Here is a 24,447-nt window from a genome sequence, read left to right on the forward strand (position 1 = left end):
AGTAACGGTTCAAGTCGACTTCCTTACCAGGTACTTATTATTTCATTGTTATTGTGGATAACATTATATGAAATATGGGATACTTAGCTATCCTTTAATCTTGTACACTGGTTTTCACCCACCCCCCTGGGTGTGAATCAGCTACATGATTATCGGGTAAGTTTAATATTGAAAAATGTTATTTTTATTAATAAAATAAATTTTTGAATATACTTACCCGATAATCATGATTTAATCGACCCTCCCTTCCTCCCCATAGAGAACCAGTGGACCGAGGAATAATTGAGGAGGTGTCAACAAGAAGTACTTGAGTACCTGGCCACAGGTGGCGCTGGTAAATACACCCCCTTCTAGTATTGTGATAGCTGGCGTATCCCTCCATAGAATTCTGTCGGGCAACGGAGTTGACAGCTACATGATTATCGGGTAAGTATATTCAAAAATTTATTTTATTAATAAAAATAACATTTTTAGGCAAAACTGAGGAGTCACACTAACGTCCAGAAGAAGGGGGACATGGGCGGCTCTCAACGTCCCGACTAACAGTGCGTGTACTTTGTCCTGTCTGAGACCCAGCACTATTAGTGGGAGCGGAAGATCCTGTACTGTGTACCAAAATATTTTCTGGTCGGGGTTGGGTTTCGGTACCACACCACCTCTCCCACACGAACATGAGAAGACGCTGGCCAAATTCTCAAGATACTGGTCAAATACACCTCCTGGGCTTTGGTGAGTGACTTCTTCCTCTTCTTCAGGGTGTCTGGCATTTGGTTCAAAGGCTTACCATAAGGCAAGTGTGCGCTTGGCATTCAATTCCCCTTTAACAGGCTTCAAATTCATCGAGCATTTCTAGGCTGGCAATGACGATGCTGTAGCAGGAAAAGACACAGGATCCTCCCCAGCAGCATGTGAGTTCAATGGTAACTACACAACAAGAGAAGACTTCAAAGTCCTGGCAATAGTCATCACCTTAAAAGCTCTGCTGATAGGATGCTACCGATAGCCATGGAAGGTCACAACTTCCACAGGTCTAGGTCCCTGCAGATGTCGTCGTCAGGCAAAATAGCAATAAGCATACTGTACTTTGAAAAAGGCAGAGGAGTATTACTTTTGCTGGGGTAAGGTGTTATTTCTCCTTTCTTCAAAGTATACCCTACAAGGAAGAGTCTGAAGATGAATAATCCCACTTAAACTATTAATTCCTCTTTATCATGGATAATATTAATAATTTTAATCATGTCAATGATAATAGTTTTAATAATTCCCTGTGCTCGCCATAGTGGGATGACTGCAATCATTCATGCCCCCCGCAAAAAGCACAATGTTGATGGGGATCCAGAACTTCCTCATGAACCTGCAGCATTTTTTACCAGGTTTCCCAGGGCACACCTGCATTTCTGTTCCTGGAGCTTCCATAAACAAACAACAAACACAATCTGCAAAGACAGGGAAAAATTGAAACCAGTCAAATCTAAAGACAGTAGATAAATACATGTGTACTGTACTGAACTACAACAGAAGTCAAAGTGAGGGCTGCTCTACCTGGCAAATTTGCAACTATAATTACCTTGTGGAAAGTTTAAACGATTGTTTCAGCTTTGCTGAACTCATATTCCTATTAAAGGATAAGGGTTTGTATCTTTGTAGGACCAAATATATTTTTTTAATTTGAAATAAAGTGGTATTCATCCAAATCATATTGAAGCGCTTTAACATTTTAGGTAATTGAGGAGGTAATTGGCAGCTGCAATAAGCAGACAACATGTAGCTAACCGCAGAATTGTTGAATGACATTGTAAAGTTTTAATTATTCAATAATGTAATAGAGAACAGAGGATTGTGAATCAAAGTGAACAAATTCAAGGTTATGGTAGGCTTGTAAAAAATAAGAAAATTTGCATTTTGGTGCAATGGGTGAGATGTAAGAATGAGTATTATTCTGTGTCCAATGTAACATACCAGAGGAGATGCTCAGGCTTGCCAGATGTAAAATAAACCATTTGATACCAAAAATTGATGAGAGATTTCTAGACTAAGGGCAGAAAAAAGATGTCATTAGTAAATAAACACCTATATATAAAATGTATATGTTTGTAATACATAGGCACTGACAATCAAATATAATTATAAGGATGCTTATAAAGTTGTTCAATTCTTGGTTGGATAGTGTTTGAAAGGTCCTATTACCAATGAAATTGTTAGGAAATGTGGAGTCCAATGGTGGAATATACTCTGAATATTCAAGATATTTGAGGAAAAGGCAAATTAGCAGGATAAAGACTTAGAGAGGGAGCCCAGAATTATAGAAAAAATTGCATTGATGATTTTTTCCTTAAGCCAAATCAAAAGCCATTCGACCAAAATGTGTTTGGTTTTTCATCCAATGAAGTTCCCTACATTAAAAGAGAGTAGTTTTGATGAAGGAAAGACTTATTTTTTGGGAGGTGCTGTTTGGTCTCCATGGATTTTCCTATGAAAAGTTAAAACAGGGAATCCAATACAACATGAATGCCAAAAAAATATTGTCTCCCCTGCACTAGGGTCAATGTATCAATGCGCAGGGGACATACTTGTTGTGTATAAGGGAGACCACAAGTTCAGGCTCATTTAAACTTGCCCCTGCACCTGAGCAGCTGAAAGTCATCTGCTATGAGTAACATTATGCACAGCATCCCAGAAAGTTACCATCATTCCAGTCCTCTCCAGTGTACCTACATCACTACAAACCCTCAGCCACCATTCATGATCGAAGGTGCATAAACAATGCTCCACTGTTCTGCTCGGGGTCAAGGAGAAAGGAGGGGTTTGAAGACCACACAGCACCTCCACAAAAGTAAGTTTTTTCCTTTGTCAAAATTTCTTTTTGAGGAGGTTAAAGAATTGTGTGACTTAGCACCAGGACAACTGTCTGCAACCAAGCTCACCTTACAACTCATGCACGTGTTGCCAAGATTAATAAGAAAAACTAAAGTCTGTCTCGTATCTCAAAAGAATTGCTAATGAATATTAGCTGCTTGAATGACATGGTGATTTGGTCCTTCCCTCCAGATTACCCCTGAGGTTAAAAACGTGTCAAGTACCATGCATGAATGTTGTACTACTTGAGTTTGTTTCAGGTAGTGTTTAATGAACACTCATGCTATACCAACCTGTAGACCTCTGTCTGGGCTGAAATTGCCTATAAGCAAAGAAGTCTATTGTAGAGGCATTTTTTTCACATTGTGGCTTTTAAGGATAGAGACAGGATCAGCTTAAACAAAAGGAGCTTGTTGGTCTGGGTGTTTTAAACAGACTACCTTCTGAAGACGTGGACTGTAAATATAATTTTAAGGTCTGCCCAAGACACAGCTTGCTATCCTCCGACTCAAGATCTGAGATATAAAGCAGATCGTGTCTCTGGAGAGGCTTTTCGTTTTTGCTAGAAAATGCAGACCCAAAGTCAAGATTAGAAGACAACCTAGGATATTGTGAGGAATTTCCAGTCCCTCTAAAAAGCTGTCAGTTCACCGATTCCTGCTCCCATAGCTCAAGCTATGAAAAATGTAGATTTTTGTAAAGGTTCTTTAAGAGAAAGGGTGGAGTTATCCAACCCAACCAAAAACTCACGAACCCTAACCAGAGATCAGAACCACAGGAATGGGTGGACTGCTTGAGAGGTTCCGTTAACACAGATTTATAAGAAAGTATAGTTGACAGCTAGAGCTTCCTTTCTTCAAAAAGGGGAATCAGAAATGAAGTAAAAAAGACCTGGGTTATCTGACAGGGTAACTGACTCTGTAGAAACACCATCCATGTAGATTTGTATTGTCCAGGGGATGAAGACTTCTTGTAGCTCATCAACAAATTCAAATTATGGGCTGAGAAATTTTCTTTGTAATTATGGGATAGCAAATCCAAGCGCGAAAATTCTGAAGGATACACAAAGTCTATGAAATCAAACTTATCAGTGGAACAGGTAGATCAATAACCATCTGATCCAGTCTAAATTCGAAGCCTCTCTTCCCACTGCTTGAGAGTCCACAGTTGGAGCTACATATAGTGGAAGTTTGTGGTTCTCTTTTGCAGTGATTAAGTCTATCTGGAGATTTGGTACTAGCTCCTATACCTCCTGAAAAGAATTCTGGTTCCCTGTCCATTCTGTATGTAGGACTTTCTGCCTGGATAGGCATCCTGTACTACACTGAGTGAACTTGGCGGATGGAATAGTGAGATAAATGCATTACTCTCCTGAAGAAACCTCATAATGAGAAGGGTCACTGCATTAAAAATTCTCAAGCAGGATCCCACTTTAAGGTTGTCTATGAAGAGCTTATATGAGAGTTCCTTTGTGGTCCAATTCTCTTCCATGTCAGGAAGATCTTCATCAGTTTTAACATGATAAGCTACAAACTGAGAGGACCATTTCTCAAACACAAAAGTCTCCCCTGGATGAACCACTAAGACTGACCTGGTCAAGGAATTTGGCGTTGTACATAGCGGAAAATTCTTTTGCACTGACCAAATGACTGAACCCAACTGTCTTGAAACTCCTTCCAAGCCTCCCATCTCCACAGCTAATTGAGGTCTTTTCTTCTGTTCTTTAATACTGGATTGGCTATTAAGACCAACTGAAGCAGGGCCAAAGTCTTCTCAAGTTTCCTCCTGGAACAGAAGTGGCTCAAAACCAAGGTTCTACCCATTCTCAGATTTCTTTGCCAAGATGCTATGTAAGGCTAGTGTGGCTTCCACTTTATACCCTTAGGGACCTAACCACTGAATATCGTTCTTTGGATTAGTTTTGACATGGCAGAGTTGGTAAAAAAAAAAACCCAGGGTCCCGAATAACCTGCAATGATTGTTTATATGAGGCATAATTCTTTTATCTCCACCCAAATCAGCCAATCATCTAACTAAGCTATGATCTGAACTACCTGCAGCTTCAGGATTTTGATCACTACATTACTAGCTTTGTGCAAGTTCTCAGGGTGATGTTGAGGCGGAATGGCATGCTTTGAACCCCATACACCCCCCTCCTGAGCCAAAACCCTAAGTAAGATTGGAAGTGGTGGGGAAAAGAGACATGTTAATAAATATCTTTTAGATCTATAATATGGGTCCTGTCCCTCAGTGTAGTAATTAGCAGACATACTCAGTTGTCATTTGAATGGTTCCCACCAGATGTCTTTATTAAGGAGATAAGTTTATGATCAATCTTTTCTCCGGGGAGTCTTTCTTCGGTACACTGAATAAGCTTCTCTGGATGTTAGAAACCTGCACTTTTCTCTGACTCCTTTCTTAACATCCTCCTTACAAAGGAGTCGAGTTCCAGGGTCCTAGCCTGAGGAAACTAGTTTAGCTGGGACAAGGCCTCCCCTAGGGATGGGTAACATTGCTGTTCTCATTTTTCTCAAGGAAACTTTGGTGAAGGACGAGACTTGGTATAGGAAACGGGAGCTGGCCTCTTAGTGGGATGTTTTTGAGCCTGGTGCTGGATCTTATAGAATGTGGACTATGAAAGGAAGCTTTCTTCTTCTTAAGGAAGAGACAAAAACTTTTCCTCCATATTCCAAAAGTGACGTGGCAATTGCTTCCGCATTGACTTTGTGTTTGTCCATGAGGGCTTGTGGGAAGAGGAATTTGCTCAGTGGATCACTGAACAAAAAATTTCTATTACCTCAACACTGTCTTAATAAAGTTCTGCAGTAACTTAGCTACCACCAAAGTGGCCATCTGAAATTCCCATATAGCCACCTTACTTCCAAAGACTCCATGGCTGGCTCCAAGTTAAACAAGGTCTGACTGTCACTAAATTCCCCAGTCCAAATGTGATCTAGGACCAAAGGAAAATGATCCCCCAATTGATTGGTTACAACTAATATCCCAATTTTTGGGAAGGAAGACTTCACAAAACCCTCTAAGATTTGGAAATCCTTCAAGCCAGAAAGAAACTATACTCTTTGAGCAAGGTAAAATCACCTCTAAGCAGCAATTTCCTCATTAATTCGGCTGCTAATTTTACCACGTTGGCCAAAAAGGGAGTTTTCTGACCAGCCACTGGCATTCCAACAACTAAAGCATCAAGCAAACTTTGGTTGAGAAGAAAACCTCCAGTGTCTGATATTGCTTTTACTGAGGTGTTGAGAGCAGCCTTTTATATCAGAACAACCTCCTCAGGGTTATCTGGGGACACATCCTAATAGATGAATCTTGAATCTCCACCTTGAGTTTGGAAATGCCATCAAGTTTTCAAACTCAATGTCATCGAATGGCAAGTCCATATATTTATACCAAAAAACATTAGACTCAGACTAGAAAGCACAACCATCAGAAGATTGCCAAGACTTACCTACTCAACGCTCATGGCAGAAGCCCCTCTGCTGTATCCACCATCACTACCGAGCCTTCAATACCTGGAATGGAAGAAAAAACTCCTACTGAAACCTTGCTTGGAAGCTGGGAATCCAAAGGCCCAGCAACAGCTGAATCCTTAGAACGGGTAAAATTAGCCCTATTGTAGCATTCCTTGGAAGCTGAAAATCTGTAGGTCCAGCGATAGCAAAATCTGCAGGAACGAAAGAAAGAAGCCCCTTTGGAGTTTCCCCTTAGAAGCTTGTAACCCATAGGGCCGCAACGGCTTTATCCAAACAGCCGGAAGAAAGTACTCCCATGGGGGCCTTCTTTGGAAGCTGGTGACTCAAAGGCCCAGCCACAGCTGAATCCTTTGGTTGGAGCATTAAGGAATCAGAGGACAGGTCAATAGTACCTTGAGTGGGCTGACCGTAGAGGGAGCAAATAGAAGCCTCTACTGGTATAGCTATTGGCGAGGTGTCCACTGGAAACGCAAGCATATCAAATCTAAGCAGATCGATCACCTACTAAGTAGAACCTGACCTGGATCCGACCTAGGCTGTAAAGTCATCGTTGAGATGTCCCCAGAGGGATACTACCTGGAGCAGCCCAAGGGATCCTCTGAAGATCCCGGTAGTAATGCCTCTTCTAGAGTCCAGGTTATCCAAAGATCCAAAGTTAACACTGTAGATGGGGGCCTGGTCTACTAGGCACCTTTTCCAAAACTCCTAACTGCTGAAATTGGAATATCAGGACATAATTCTGAAAACCTCGCTGGGCAAAATTCTCAGTAGGTCCTGCGATCTTAGAAAATTCTTAATTACACAAAAAGAAAGGAGAAAAATGTCCTTGGCTCTTAAGTGTTTTGCCTCAGGCTACGAATTCTGAGCAGAAATTATCATACCTAAAAAATGAAACATTTTTCAGGCCCCAAGACCTACCATAATCAGTTGAACAATCATAGTGCACCCGACAACACTTGTGACCCCATCAGATTAGCCAAGTTATCATATTCAACACAGATGTATCTTGATTAATGACACTCCTTTGTAGTAGAAATGTTTTAAATGAAAACCCTTATTATAAACTCCCTTGGAAGGGGTTAGAAAGTATCCCAACCCTTTCCTATTATGGTCACCAAACTAGGAGAGATAGGCTCATAACACAAATACCTACTTATCTATGGCAAGATATTAACTTCAGTAAGACAGGCAAAGGTCCATCCTAAACTCAATATCATATAACCTCATGGTTTACTAAGCCAAAGATTATGAACAGCCAATAAAGTGACCCTATGCGACCTTAAATAGAAAAAGAATCACACCCCTATTCTCTCATTCCAATACCTATATCAGATGAATGGGGAAGGCTAACTAATTGTAAGAACAGCTGATTGACCAGTCAACCCCCTCTCCTCATGGTCATATACACAATTGTAGGAGGACAGAAACATCCCCTTTTAAATATGAAGTATTCCAATACAATCTAAAAGTAGGTTTTAAAGAAATACTGTGATATGGGTTAACAGGTAGACTAATCCTGTCTCAATACTAATCTTACTAAGGTTATAACTGATAGAATAATGAACATTTAGTCAGGATTCGGTTATCATTGAGCTAGAAACGGATTGCAGTACAATTAGAAGAAATTGTATTCACCCTTAAATAAGCTAGACAGCCTCCAATGAGGTTATGCTACTCTAGCCAAGGTGTAAATGGCCTTAGTTAACCTTCCTTCATATTCCACAGCAGTGTAATATTTGAAACTTGTTGATAATGAAATAAACTTAACAAAATGATGCCAACAATCAATACACCTCAACCCCCCCCCCCCCCGTTCTTTACAATACTCGGAGAAAAAATGTCTAGGACAGCAAAAGCACTAACAAGATTTTAGGAAACAACAAATTATTGCTTAGAGGGTAAGAAAAAAACACAATTATTGTACTTGCTTCCCGGTGCTAACCAGATGTGTTTTTACAGTATTCGATAATTAAGCCACTAAAGAAAGAAAAAACTTGTGAGGTCTCTCCTATAGACAATGAGTATGTGTCTTGCACATTGATACACTGCCCCTAGAGCAGGGGAGACCATATTTCTTTGATATTCATGTTGTATTGGATTCCCTGTTTTAGCCTTAGAGACCTCACGACACTTTCCCCCCAAAAAGCATTTATAATGTCCTCCTAATAGTAGTCACTACTTTATATATGCACATCTAAGCTACTTGAATTTAAAGTAATGCATAGTACTACTATTAAGAAAAATAAAATAATTTAAACTTTATATTTGAAACTATGAGGCCACTTAGTTTAAGAATATTGTAATCCTTACTAGTGGCTATATGAGGATTTTTTTTTTCTTAATGTATTTTATGCGCCATGTTTGTTAAGGGATGGACTAAAAATGGTAATGAGGGTTATGCTGCTAAAAGATTTAAAGATTTATTTCCTTAAGAAAACAATTTTCGATTGTGGAAGCATCATTATTAAGGCAATCTCATGTTCCCTTTGGTAGTTATCTTCATTGTGTGAAAATATTGAGGAATAAAACTTTCTCAGTTTTTGGTGAAACTAATCCAGTTACAACTTGAATAGAAAGACTAGCCAAGGCTTATCATCTTTTACACAAAGAGAGAGAGAGAGAGAGAGAGAGAGAGAGAGAGAGAGAGAGAGAGAGAGAGAGAAATTGTAAATTGCTTTACTCAAAATAAGTAACTAAATTCTCAAACTAAAATTAGTTATTGCATCTCAATACTTATCTGGGATTAGCCTAATTCACAAACTGAAATTAGTTATTGTATTTCAATATTTATCTGAGATTAATGTAATTATCAAACTAAAATTACTTACTGTATTTCAATACTTATCTGGGATTCTTATGCTTGGCATTCTTTAATGAAGAGCTTCAGATTAGATAAAAAAAAAAATTCAGTGATACATAACATCATTTGCTCCTACTGTAAAGAGGTGCTTGTAAATTAAGCAAGTGTGTTAACAACGTCCCCTTCCAGCTGCACTCATCTTGAGCTCTCATTCATCTTTAGTATATACAAATAATTAAGAAAAAAAAAATCAAAGCCACTCTGAGTTGGGAGGGGTGTAGGAACTATCATGAATTCTAGGTAAGTATTGAAACAATTTTGGCCTAAAAAATTATTTTTATGTCAGTAAAATTTCTTGGAATTTTAATGACTAAACATCACATTGCCCTTGTAGCAAGGAAATTGTAGTCGGTTAAAAAAATTAGGTTAAGCATATATCAATTTATCAATTAATACATTTAACTTTGAAAAGAAAGACTATTTGAGACTCAAATTTAGTTGGAACCAATTTATGGTCTAACCAATCCCCATCCATATACTGCCTGAATAAGGATAGCTCCTAAGTTTTTGCTTAATTGTAAATCAAATTTGCACCTAACCTGATAGTACATGAAATAAAACACTACCTAAATTGTTAGGTTTCTTAATACAATCCAATAAGTTAAAAGTTCAGCAGAAAGTCAACGACCTTAAACTCTATCCTGCTGCCATTACTGAGCTAAGGGCCAAACATTTACCACTATTAAACTTGAATTATCTTAAATAATTATCAAAGTAGTACCCCTTGTCCTAACATCAGGAGTTTTCCCTTATGAACCTGGTAAAACAGTTTCATCCAACTTTTTATGAACATAGGCTACCCAAATTTTTTCCAATTGGAAATAACATTCCCCAAACAGATTGAAACCTTCCCTGAAATATGTTTAGATCCCTTTTAGTATGATTTCAGTGCTCTGACTAGATACAGAGATGTCACATCACTGCCATTTCTCAAAGTCTTCTTGAAGGGACAGATGAGATAAGTATGAGATAACCTCTACAGTATATGAAAATAGTTGTTTACATATGAAACTTGGTCATAATTAAATCAATGCAAATCCCACCAAAACAGATATTACCTTTATGTTATTGACTCTTTTGGCAGTAGCTATAATTGTAAGAAATAGTTTCAACAGGTAATTACTTGAAAAAGACTTAACCCGATGACATTATTATCAGCTAAAAGCCCAACATTTTGCAAAACAGAGGTCAATACAGATCTATAAACCTACCAATTTGCTTTGGCACTTCTTGACCAACTGCATAGTTTGATGTATATAATTAGGTGCATAAGCAACACCTGCAAAGATGTGGTGAACTCATTTGTAACTATGAAAGAGCGGTATCTAAAAAACTTACAAAAGAGAACAGGAAACTCTCTGTTAAGCATCAGTTATAAACCAGGTGCAGCATATGAACTGGCATGGTCTGCCTATAGTATGGAGTTGACAGACCATGCTTTGTATTGGAACTGTTATAGCCCTCTTCAAGTATACAAACAAGAGGGTATATGCTCTGCAGAAACTGATGTGGCTCTCCAAATCAAACTATTTTGAGTTAATGTATGAATACATCTGCAAAAGGCCACATGTTGTATAGGGATTGGCAAAATTACTTTTGTTCCTGGTATACAGTAGCTCAATTCAAAGCCTTCTAAGCCTTAAATATTCAAAATGAGTAGAAAGCATATTCATAAATCAATCAAGTTAGCAATAAACATATAAATAACTATTTACAGCTAAATTAAGATTTTTTTGCATCAATAATGATGATACTGTATTGAAATGCCCAAGGGATTAAAACATGGACATTGAAATTACTTTCCATTACCAATTATGTAAATCGGAAACAACAAGTAACTAAGGTAAACATCGAAACGAAAATAACACCTCTCCAATGAAATACTGTACTTTGAATAAAGGAAATCTATTTCCTCCCTCTTAAAAGTAATGGGACACTAAGCATTTTTTCAATTTTTTTTTTATTAATATCTCCAATCTAGACATAGAAAACAATACTGTATACAGTATTCACCGAAAAATTTATCAATAAATATTTACATTGTAGCCTACATTGGAAGGCATAGAAGATGATAATGACACTTCAGATCTTTTATAAGGCTTTTCTTCAACCCAATTTAATAATAAATAAATTATAAAGTAGCACTAACTTTCTTTCCTGCCTTAATTCTGCAACATATAAAATATACATAAATATTGAACAATGATATAAATGTATTACATTCTGCCTAATTATTACACAATCAAATCACACACGAGACATGGTAGAGGTAACCCAAGCATCCTATTACAGTATATCATCACTTAAATCTTCCCATTACATAAGAAAATAACACTTTTATTAATATAAAATAGTATAGGTATATTCATACATACATCTTCCTTTAATTATTATTAAAACTTCATTTTAAAAGGGAAGTGTTCGTATGCTGTATATGATTATGTCAGCAGATCTTATATGATACAAGATAAAGACGTAAATCAAAGGCAGAAGCATGACGTCACTTAACTCCTCCCACCGAAAAAGAAAATTTCATTCTTAGTAATATCTAGTAGTATTGGAAAAGATGCAATGATAAGATTGGCAGAGGATTTCTATATAATGCTCTACAATAGTGATATAAGTAATAACTTGGCAAATAGAAATAATGAAACAACTTAGCCGGTAGCAAAAGTAACAGTAGGATAAGTAAAGATAGCATTAAAATTCATGAAAAGATGCAAAGCATCATAAGAAGATGGTCTAACAACTGTTTTTTTGGGCTCAAGCCATGGCGTCCTGATGGAAGGTTCCTTTTTGGTAGCTTCCTTGGGTAAATAACTACTAAGATATTCCCAGAGAATTTAACCACAGGTTATCACAGAATTCTAACTTCTGGAGCGAGTATCCTAAAGGTTTCCCTTTTAAGACATCGTATATCAACAGGGGACGCATGTATTAACGCGCCACATAGCTATCTACACCCCGAACAGAGTTAATGCTTCGGTGTGTAAGGGCTGAGAATAGCTGGGAGCCGTTCCATAGCTAATCTCATTCGTGGCTACTTCTGGTACTCGAGACGTAAACAAACGGGCGCCATTGCTTAAATGACGTCACGACCGTCTTCATCCTTTGTTCAGTAGCTTGCCCTACTTAGACAGATTTTCCCTGTGCCTTACTTATCGCTTTGCATCTACGTTATGTCGCTACCTTCGGCCTCGCCTTCTTCTGGAAAGTTGAGTACAAGGTTCCAGTATTGTTTAGTTAAGCTCTGACCGTAAAGTAAATATTACTTTCCGAGATAATTGTTGTTTTGTGGCAGAGCTGTGCCTCTACCGGACCCGCCATTTTATGGCGTCGTTGTTGTTATGCATGCCTTATTTAGTTAGCCACAACAACGCTTCCGGCCTTATTACTAATCGTTAACATTAGTTTATTTAGTCTTCATAGCTAGGAACTTTTATATCGTGTTTTGACGCTTTTTATCGGTCATCGATTGACCTCATACCAGTAGGCTACTATAGCCCCCAGGCCAGAGCGCCTATATATCAGTGTTCATGCATGATTTTATTAGTGATCCTAGGCTAAGTTATGAAGATAGTGGCATTATTTTACAATACTTTCGACTGTGATGCAAGTGTTTTTTCGCCTTCAGGGACCATATAGGGGATAGGTTAGTTAGTGTCCCTTCCTAACCTAACCTACTTGTAGGACCCCTATATGCTTCCTTCATCCCCCTGCCCTTGGCACTCCCTCTGTTTAGCCTTGATTCCCTCACTAAGTAAAGGGATCAAGCGCCTAACGGAGTATTTTATCGCCTCTCAGTCCTCCCTAAGGGAATGAACCCCCCTTAGGGTTGCGTCCGAGAGTGAGGAACGGCTAGCCCTTCCTCTATGGCTAGGACTAGTCTATGACTGTCCTGCTATAGCGATATGTCTTCTATCTTTCCTAGTTCAGGGCTCTTAGCCCTGCTCTAGGTTAGGTTTTGGAAAGGTTATTCTGTCCCCTGCTGAAACTGTACCCATGCACCGTTTCAGCCAGGCTGCCTTATCTTAGGTTAGGGAGTGTCCTCCTTTTCCCTAGTGGCCGCTCTGGTACAGAACCCCTTCCATGGAAGACTCTTCTCTTCTCCCCTCCCCACCTATCTCTTGTATAGCCTAGCCTACACTTAGGTTAGTTTATACCCATCTGCCCCCTGTCCTACAACTCCTCCTTAGGGTGGAGTGATAGGGCTACCTTGAGCTTCTATGTGCAGTCCGCTCTGGTACATATACCCTTCATAGTGTCCTATGGGGTTAGCCACTGGATGTGTTCTGTATGTAGAGGTCTCCCCCTCTTTGGGTGTCCCCTAGCCCTCCCTTGGGCTACCCTAGCTCCCGGTCCTCTGAGACCCCTGCTTCTGGGGGATAGAGCCAGCCTCTATCATGGGTACACCCTCTCAGGGAGGGATGTCTGGGAGTCCATGACTGGACTTCTTACATCCCTCCCCCTGTCTCTCTCACTATCCGGGTGCCGGTCCCTTGCCGCCTCCACTGTCGGCGATACCCGCCTCCTACCTTGGTGACTCTCCCCTTACCCTCATGCCGCCAGCCCCCCGCGTGCCGGGGGACTGCCGACCGCCGCCGGCTTCCTGCCGATGGCTCTCCTCCTTCTTCCTAGCTTCGCCGTCCGCCTGCCGGTCGGCCACCGGAGTGCCGGCATCCATTGCCGGCAACCTGGTTCCGCTATAACCATCCTTGTCCCAGTCACCAATCCGGCATCCTCCGACTGCCGGAGCCGCCGCTCCTCTGCCGGCGTTCCGCCGTTGTGCCGGCGGCCGCCACCCTGGTATTACTCTTGACTTATATATTGTCTGTTCTAATGCCAGAAACTCTGCTGGAGCGGCCTCCGGCGTGCCGGAGGTCTGCCGGAACCCCCCGGAGGCGTCAAGACTACTTGCACCCCCTTCTACTAGCTATCATATGAATACTGATAGCCCTACACTGCAAACAGATGGCCTGTTTACGCTATTGGATCAGTGCCTTGGTACTGTTCTATTAGTAATCGTGCTGTCTCTTTGCATTCTTCAAAATTCCAGCATGCTGCGTGTATCTTAGCGCGGCTGGTTGCCGGAAGCAGTTACCCTAAGGGATCTGTTAGCCCCCTAATTTGGGACTGAGTAGCCTCGGTCCCAAACTTATCCTTGGCATTTTCCATGGAATTCCATTGCCCTATGGACTTCTAGGAAATACTATCCTGTGCCTTCGGCCATCTCGGATTATCCAAGGATAAAGCTTGCAGTAGCCAGCCGGGCGGGATGCATGGAGTATGTTTTCTTTACTACTTCAATCTCTATGCATCACACCCTTCATTAAGTTAAAATTATTGATTAATATTAACTTAGATTAAGAGCCATTCTTATGACTCCCCCCATACTCATTTTCTCTTTCTTCCACAGGAGGAGCAGATGAAGTGTGACTTCGACTTCTGCGCTGTGAAACGCCCGCACTTCTACGGGCATACGGCTTGCAGGACTCACGCCCCTTGTGCTAACAAGAAAGGGGATTTGAAATTCTGGGACCCGCTGAACTGTACGGTCTGCCAGGCTCACATAGCTGATGGCTTCCATAACTCTCCCTCAGCGGAGATCAGGGACATTGCTCGAGAGAAGCTACGCAAATGGGTGCGTGGCTTCCAGAAGAATGCCACCGGACCGTACCTGGCCACTGAAGAATTGAGGTCACTTCTGTTCCCAAAGGCCTCCCCTGATTCTGTGGTGCCCAAGGATTTGATCCCCATTGTCCAAATTACGGTGGAACCTGATGTAGTCATGGCCCAGTCCATGCACGATTGCCGCCTAGATTCCGATGATGACGAACACATGTCGGATGTCTCGGAGGGTACGGAGAAGACCCTCATGGCTCAAGGAGCTGAAGATGACGAAGACCAGGTGGAATACGCCGAGTCGGAGCAAGAGGTCGCTCCTCCTTCCATCTCCGCCCCTACTCCTACACCGACGGAAGTGTCTATCCCGTCTACCTCCACGACCCCGGAACCCTCATCTTCCACTCAGGAAATGATCCGATTGATTAGAGCCGTCATGGACGACAGGTTAAAGGAGAATCAGGAGTTCATCAGATCCATGATGGGAGCCAAAGAACCGAAGAAGATCTCGGTTAAGGATCTCCCCGCTTGCTCACATGCCAACCCATGGAGGTATGCTGAGCATATGGTTATCGCGACCGGCAGGATCTTCGTCAGCGACAAGATCGGCACGGTCCCCCTGGAAGACGTGGAGTTCTTCCCAAACTTCGAGGCCTACCCGGACTGTTACGTCCGACTTCGCTCCGAACCTGCCTCTAAAGAAGAGACCGAACCGAAAGAAGAGATAGTGTTCGATCTCGCGAAGGCCCAGGCTATGCTAGCCAACACGTTCAAGAGTAGGGGTTTTACCTGCTCTAAGCTTCCGGCCCTGAGCAAGAAGCACCCTACCTACGTCGCACCTGAAAATGCGGTACTTCCATTCATGGAAAAGGCCTTCGCTGCGTGCCTTAAAGCTGTGGAGGAAGGGAAAGCCTGCCCTGCACTGGAGGAGTGCAGACCCTTCTCCATAGTTACTCCCCCTGACGCTCGACACTGGAAGGACATCCAGCATACTTTCGTCGTGGGAAAGCAAGATCCTGACGTCGCCGGACGTCAGTTTAATGAAGACCTCCCGAAACTTAACGATCACCTCCTTCGTCGGGAACAAGATACGAAGGAGAGGCTCGCAGCATCTATGTCCCACCAGGTCCAACTTGACATTATGGCCTGTGACACCAGAGTACCAGACCACTACATGGTACTTGCCAAATCCCACATGGCAACCCTGGTGAAGGACATGTTCCACTTCATGAAGGCTCGGAGAGCCTGTCGTGAATTCGTGTTCGCAGGTGCCACTGTGAAACACGAACCCCGGAGGCTGATTTCCTCCAACATCTGGGGCAAACACCTCTTTCCTTCTGACCTTGTGAAGGAGATCACCGACAAAGCCGCCACGGAGAATAGGAACCTTCTCCACAAGTGGGGCATGTCAAAGAAGAGGAAACCCTCTCAGGACGACGGACCTCAACCTAAGAGGAAATCTTCAAAACAAAAACCCCAGCAACGTCAACCAAGACGTCAGTTTCCGGGACCCGCTACCTCCCAAGTGGCAGCTCAGCCACAACAGACCTTTCAGCTGGTCACCCAACCGGTGTTGTCACAGTCACCGGTCTTCACCCCTGCTTTCGAGCAACAGTCGACTACCTTTCGTCCCAAAGGTAGAGGCTCAAACAGAGGTGCAGGCAGAGAAGCGTCTCGCCGTCCCTCCAGAGGCAGAGGAGGAAAGGGAGCTAGCGGCCGAGGCAGCAAGCCCTCGGGACACCAGAAGCAATGAAGTGCTTCCGGTGGGAGGAAGACTCCGCCAATTCCAGGATCGTTGGACCTTCGATCCCTGGGCACACAGCATCGTCAAGAAGGGTCTAGGCTGGAGTTGGACTCAACCACCCCCAACATTCCAGCAGTTCTTCCAACAATCAACCCCCCTTCTGGAAGAATATGTCCTAGATCTCTTGAACAAGAAGGTGATAAGGAAGATAAAGTCCACCAGGTTCCAAGGAAGACTGTTTTGTGTCCCCAAGAAAGACTCCGACAAACTCAGAGTCATTCTGGACTTATCCCCCCTCAACAAGTTCATAGCGAACGACAAGTTCAAGATGCTGACTCTTCAACAAATAAGGACCCTTCTGCCTCGAGGTTCCTACACGGTCTCCATAGACCTGGCGGATGCCTACTGGCACGTTCCAATGAACCATCACGCTTCCTCCTACCTAGGATTTCGACTCCAAAGGAAAAGCTACGCCTTCAGGGCCATGCCCTTCGGCCTCAATGTAGCCCCTCGGATCTTCACAAAGCTGGCGGACGCCATAGTACAACAGCTCCGCCTCCGAAACGTCCAGGTGATGGCCTACCTCGACGACTGGCTAGTTTGGGCTCCATCGCCCGAGGATTGTGTAAAATCCTGCAACAAAGTCACCCAGTACCTAGAACACCTGGGATTCAAGATAAACGAGAAGAAATCTCGCCTCTCTCCAGCTCAGAAGTTTCAGTGGTTAGGAATCCAATGGAACCTTCAGTCACACCGCCTTTCCATCCCCCAGAAGAAAAGGAAGGAAATAGCAGGGTCTGTCAAGCGACTACTGAAATCCAAACGGATTTCAAGACGCCAGCAGGAACGAGTTCTAGGCTCTCTACAGTTCGCCTCAGTAACAAACCCAGTGCTTCGTGCACAGCTAAAGGATGCCGCGGGAGTCTGGAGACGTTCTGCATCCATCGCTTGAAGAGACCTCAAGAGACGGCTCCCAAACAGACTTCGACTTCTCCTCAAGCCGTGGTCGGAAGCAAAGGCCCTGAAAAGGTCCATCCCTCTTCAACACCCACCTCCATCACTCAACATCCACACGGACGCTTCGCTGGAGGGTTGGGGAGGTCGCTCCCACCAAAAACAGGCTCAAGGCACCTGGTCTCCCCTGTTCAAGACGTTCCACATCAACATCTTGGAGGCCATGGCGGTCCTTCTAACTCTGAAGAAACTATCCCCGCCTCCCTCGATCCACATTCGTCTAACCCTAGACAACTCGGTGGTAGTTCGATGTCTCAATCGCCAAGGCTCAAGATCGCCCCAGATAAATCAGGTGCTTCTCCCAATCTTCCGTCTGGCAGAGAAGAAGAAGTGGCACCTGTCTGCAGTTCACCTACAAGGATTCCGCAACGTGACAGCGGATGCTCTATCTCGAACAAACCCGATAGAGTCGGAATGGTCTCTAGACGCAAGATCATTCTCCTTCATCTCTCACCAAGTCCCAGAACTTCAGATAGATCTCTTCGCAACGAGCGACAACAATCAACTTCCTCGGTATGTGGCCCCGTACGAGGACCCCAAGGCAGAAGCAGTGGATGCCATGTCACTGGACTGGAACAGATGGTCCAAGATCTACCTGTTCCCTCCCACCAACCTTCTGCTGAAAGTCCTCTCCAAACTGAGAACCTTCAAAGGGACAGCGGCCCTAGTGGCTCCCAAGTGGCCCCGGAGCAACTGGTACCCCCTGGTCCTGGAGCTGCAGCCCAAGCTGATCCCTCTCCCGGGCCCAGTTCTCTCCCAACAAGTACAGAAGTCGACTGTCTTCGCTTCATCATCGAAAATCAAGGACCTTCATCTCATGATTTTCTCTCCCTAGCCGCAAAGAAGAGGTTTGGGATCTCGAAGAAAAGTCTTGACTTCCTAGAGGAATACAAGACCGAATCCACAAGACGGCAATACGAATCATCCTGGAGAAAATGGGTCTCTTGCGTCAAGACAAAAAATCCTAAAGAAATCACAATTGATTTCTGCATGTCCTTCTTCATTCACCTTCATGGACAAGGATTAGCAGCCAATACGATTTCAACCTGCAAATCGGCCTTGACCAGACCAATTCTGTATGCCTTCCAAGTTGATCTGTCCAGCGACATCTTCAATAAACTACCGAAAGCATGTGCTCGTCTACGCCCAGCACCCCCACCGAAACCGATCTCCTGGTCATTAGACAAGGTGCTCCATTTCGCCTCCAACTTGGATAATGATTCATGCCCTCTCAAGGATCTGACTCAGAAAGTTATATTTCTCTTTGCTCTTGCTTCGGGAGCCCGAGTCAGCGAAATAGTGGCATTATCAAGAGAAGAGGGTCACATCCTGTTTACTGATACAGGAGACATTACCCTCTCCCCTGATCCGACGTTTCTCGCCAAAAATGAATTACCCACCAAAAGATGGGGCCCCTGAAGAATATGCCCCCTGAAGGAAGATGTCTCTTTATGCCCAGTAGAGAGCCTCAAGGTCTATCTTCACAGAACTTCGCACTTTGGTGGAGGCCAACTCTTCAAAGGAGAAACATCGGGCAGCGACCTGTCACTGAAACAATTAAGAGCGAAAATCACCTACTTCATTCGCAGAGCGGATCCTGGCAGTACACCCGCCGGTCATGATCCTAGGAAAGTTGCATCATCTCTGAATTTCTTTCAGAGTATGGACTTCGAAAGCCTTAAAAGCTTCACAGGCTGGAAGTCCTCGCGCGTTTTCTTTAAACATTATGCGAAACAAGTGCACGAAGTCAAACATTTGGTGGTAGCCGCAGGTAGTGTTATGAAACCTGCACCTAACTCTGCATAGAACAGTGAGTTACTTGGGACTCTAACTCTTCGGGTGCCTATGTTGACCCTCGAGCGATACATAGTGATGTCGAAAACACTTAGTGCTTTTATAACTGTTCTTATCCCAGGTGAAATGTCATAGTGTCACACAAGTGCCGCATGCCCTGAACATGATGTGTTTTAATCAAAGACTAACGTTCCTCGAGAACGAGTGCCTACTAATAAATTTGAAATTCCTTTTCAGATTCAAGAGCAAGTCTTTATTACTATGTACATTATAATTACTGTAAATGAACTTTACTTATTGCTGCAATTCATTTAATTTCTGCATTTGTGAAATAAAATTTCTATTTTATTACCTGTGCGTCTCAATCAGCTCCTACTTACTATGAAATACATGCTTGTCATAGTTTTATTATCCCCTTTTCCTTATGGTTCATGGAGAAATTAAGATACTAATTCTTAATTTATATTCACTCTGATTATGTAATGTTCCAATACGAATACTTACTCTTCATACCCTGGAGATGGAACTAACCTTCTCAGCACACAGTGTCAACCACCACTGGTCTGCTTTTTCAGAATGTTCCTATACGAATGCCAAACATTCAGCTTCGTCTCCAAGTTCTTCAAGTTCTTCTATCAGGGTGAATAGCCCTTCAATACCACTTTGACGTCGGCATGGCCCGTGGGAACTTCACTGCCAAGGGGGGCTGGAAGATTCTTACCTACGGTTCTTTACTAAGATTACTATGCTATTTTGTCAATGCCCCTGGCACTTACTAATAGGGGAAAAATCTACCACGATACATTGATTCTCTGGTATGCTTCCATCAGGACGCCATGGCTTGAGCCCAAAAAACGGATTTTGAGCGAAGCGAAAAATCTATTTTTGGGTGAGATAGCCATGGCGTCCTGATGGACCCTCCCTGCTACTTCGTCCAGTTTTTAGGTCCCACCCTGCTCTGCTGTATCATGGTGATAGGCAAGCAACTGGCTTCAGGATGAAGACGGTCGTGACGTCATTTAAGCAATGGCGCCCGTTTGTTTACGTCTCGAGTACCAGAAGTAGCCACGAATGAGATTAGCTATGGAACGGCTCCCAGCTATTCTCAGCCCTTACACACCGAAGCATTAACTCTGTTCGGGGTGTAGATAGCTATGTGGCGCGTTAATACATGCGTCCCCTGTTGATATACGATGTCTTAAAAGGGAAACCTTTAGGATACTCGCTCCAGAAGTTAGAATTCTGTGATAACCTGTGGTTAAATTCTCTGGGAATATCTTAGTAGTTATTTACCCAAGGAAGCTACCAAAAAGGAACCTTCCATCAGGACGCCATGGCTATCTCACCCAAAAATAGATTTTTCGCTTCGCTCAAAATCCGTTTAATAATAGATGGAGGAGATTTCATCATAGTAAAACTCTCTGAACTTTACACAAGATGTAAGCATAAATGCTCTATACCCACAGCATGGAAAAACTATTATTTTATCAATTCACAAAAAGTGAACACAAAACACCTGAAAAATCACCATCCAATAAGTTTACTCTTAGTAATATGTAAAATAGTTAAAAGATACTATATGGCCAAATAGAAAGAGAGCTAGACTTCAGACTAAGAGACCAGGGAGCGTTCAGAAGTGAGTATTCAACAACTGATCATATCCATGTAATTAACCAGCAAATGGAAAAATCAACTGAGTATGACAAACCACTATGTATGCCATTGATAGACTATGAGAGAACGTATGATTTTGTCAAAACTTCAGTAGTAATGAAAGCCCCTCAAAAGCAAGGATGATGATTATTATTATTATTAGTATTAGTATTATTATTATAATTAATATTATTACTTGCTGAGCTACAACCCTAGCTGGAAAAGCAGGATGCTATAAGCCCAAGGGCTCCATTAGGGAAAATAGCCCAGTGAGGAAAGTAAATAAACTTCAAGAGAAGTTTAAGAACTATAACGCAAATAATAAATCTTTTATATATAAACTATAAAAACTTCAAAATAACACGAGGAAGAGAAATAGTATGGAGATCTCTAACTTGAGACAGTGGAAGACCATGGTACTGAGGCTATAGGACAGTACCCAAGACTAGAGAACAATGGTTTGATTTTGGAGTGTCCTCCTAGAAGAACTGCTTACCATAGCTAAAGAGTCTCTTCTACCCTTACCAAGAGGAATGTAGCCACTGAAAAAATACAGTGTAGTAGTTAACCTCTTCAGAGAAGAAGAATTATTTGATAATTTCAGTGTTGTCAAGTGTATGCGGAAAGAGGAGAATGTGGAAAGAATAGGCCAGTTGTGTCGAAGAAGACCATAAGCAGATGGGAGTAGAAGGACATGATCAAGGTCTTTGTCCTGCAGTGGACTAGCAACAGCTGATGATGATGATTGGAAAACTAAGGATTAATTTTTTTTTTTAAATATTTTGTATTTTACTTAACTATGCAATACAAACCTAAGTCCTTAATACTGTAGGAGTGGGACTTCAACATAGCTGGAATGGCCCTCAGACCTACTTCTATGTATGGTAAATCATAGAAAATCTTATGTTAGAACACTTGACAATATCTATACGTACAGCAATTTTATAACTACATAGAGATAGCAAAATAATTTTTATTGAGAAAGGAGTTAGACAGGGAGGCCCCATCTCCTAAATTATTCACAGTGTGCCTATAAGTATTTTTTTTTTTATTTAGCTTGGGAAAATGTAGGAATTAACATTAATGAGGAATACCTTAACAACATAAGATTTGCAGATGACAGTTCTATTTAGTGAATCATGACAGTTATTGCAAAAGATGATAGAAGATTTGAATAGAGAAAGAAAATATGTAGGACTGAAATGAATGAGAGTAAAACTAAGATAAGGTTTAATGAAAATGCAGAGACAACAAATAAAAGTTAGTGACAAACCTCTAGAGATTGTTAATGAATAACCATACTTAGGATAGACAACAAGTGTTTCCCCATGAGATGAGACCAAATTTAAAAGGCTAAGCATGGGATGGAGAGCTTTGGTAAGAAAAATGAGATTATGAAAATTAGAATACCACTCTATCAAGAAAAGTAATAAATCAGATGGTCTTACTAGTATTAACTTATGCATCAGAAACTTGGAGCCTTACTAAAGCCTTAAAACATGAGCTATTTACAACTCAAACTATGAAAAGACTAATGATAGGATTAACACCAAGAGACAGAATAATAGCAACATGGATATGAGAGGAAACTAAAGTAGAGAATATTCTAACAACATATAAGAAAAAAATATTGGACGTGGGCAGGACATATAATGAGAATGAGATAATAAATGAACAAAAAGAATAACAAAATGGGTCCCTATACATTGAAAATAAAGCGGGGGAAAGAAATGAAGACGATGGATTGGCAAGCTAAGATTATTTCTGGGTATAGGCTGGCATAGAAGACCATAAGCAGACGGGAGTGGAAGGGCATGTCCGAGGTCTTTGTCCTGCAGTGGACTAGCAACAGCTGATGATGATGATTAGAAAACTAAGGATTAATTTTTTTTTTCAAAAATAAATTGTATTTTACTTACCTATACAATACAAACCTAAGTCCTTAATACTGTAGGAGTGGGACTTCAGCATAGCTGGAATGACCCTCAGACCTTTAAAAAGGTGTTGGGGCACCTACCTATCAGTAAGGTGTCATCTCCAGATGTAGAGTAATTATGTGAAATAATCTTATTTGGGTAATGTGGTTATTTTCTGGGTGATAAACAAAATAGAAAAGTAAAATGTTTAGGGCGAGTATAAACTTAACTCTCAAGTGCGGGTTCTTAGTTTTATTATCACAAGCAGCATGATTATAAGTATTCTCTCTTGGTTTGATTACACTTCCTGTTATATGGTAATTTGAAATACTTTATCACTCACAGGCGAGGAGAATTAGTATTAAGTACAATCACATGACAAAGTTGTAATAGCAATAACTTTATCAAAAAGGGTTAGGGTTAAGGTCGCGCTCTAACAACGGACAAATGCAAAGCCCTCCAACTATCAACGATGATGTCCCAACAACTATTCTGGCTCTTCTATGGCTCGAGTTTTTTTTTTACAAGTTCTTGTAATTTAAATTGGACAATTGTCAAAGTGGGGTGAGGCACACCCTTATGTTGGTTACAGCTAGTCGGTTGGTTTTTTGCTATCATATAGTTAATGCTAAGACCAGAGCATTCTTGACCCATTTGACTATTTGTCATCGTATTCCTCTTCCCCGCCCTTGTGCAAACACACTGTCTTACCAAACATATAGCCTACAGATTTACAAATTTCCCTGTTGACAAGAGCGGCCAAAACATCTTGATGCATGAGACTGCATTTCTTGCGTACTATCATGACCTCATTAGGTCATAAGATAGCTGATCCCTTTTTTTGGCTACTGCTGTTGGTACATGACTAACAACTCCCTTCTACTTTCTGGTCAAAAATTGATTTCAATCATTAACTGCAGATATATGTAAACTCTATACCGATATATATATATATATATATATATATATATATATATATATATATATATATATATATATATATATATATATATATATTGAATAGAGGTTAGCCAGCTCTTAAGATGAGTTCTTCTCGTGTATATTCAAGCTTATTATGTAAATTACGTAAGTCTTTTGTTATTAATTTCTTTGTATTCTTTATTCAAGTCAGTACATGTAAATATACGTTATTTTTAAGAATTAAGTTTTTTATTTCATGTAATTTTGTTACAAAGTCTTACGTAAACTGTTTGAGAGTGTTTGTGACCATACAAGATAGGAACACGGGCTTATGTAATGTTCTTTTATATTTTTATGAGGTATTGCATCATGTTTGTGAGAGAATCCGCAATATACCGTGTGCTTTGGAAAATTTGCGAAAATCTAGTGATAGGATGCTATCTTTTTTTTATTTTTGGGGACAAAGGGTGGGCGAAGCTAGCCAACTGAGAGAGTTTGTCTCGTAATGTGTGGATACGATTGAGAGAGCAATACTTGGTAACTCTGATGCCTTGCCCAGCCCCCACGCTTCCA

General features: G+C 41.5%; 1 protein-coding gene across 10 annotated transcripts in view; it reads left to right on the top strand.

The window, feature by feature from the left end:
* LOC137627039 (sodium-independent sulfate anion transporter-like) overlaps positions 1 to 24,447 on the top strand; it is a 477,203-nt gene that overhangs the window by 443,585 nt on the left and 9,171 nt on the right. The gene's annotated exons all lie outside the window — the stretch shown is intronic.

This window comes from Palaemon carinicauda, chromosome 2 (genome assembly GCF_036898095.1).
Source record: "Palaemon carinicauda isolate YSFRI2023 chromosome 2, ASM3689809v2, whole genome shotgun sequence".
Lineage (NCBI taxonomy): Eukaryota > Metazoa > Arthropoda > Malacostraca > Decapoda > Palaemonidae > Palaemon > Palaemon carinicauda.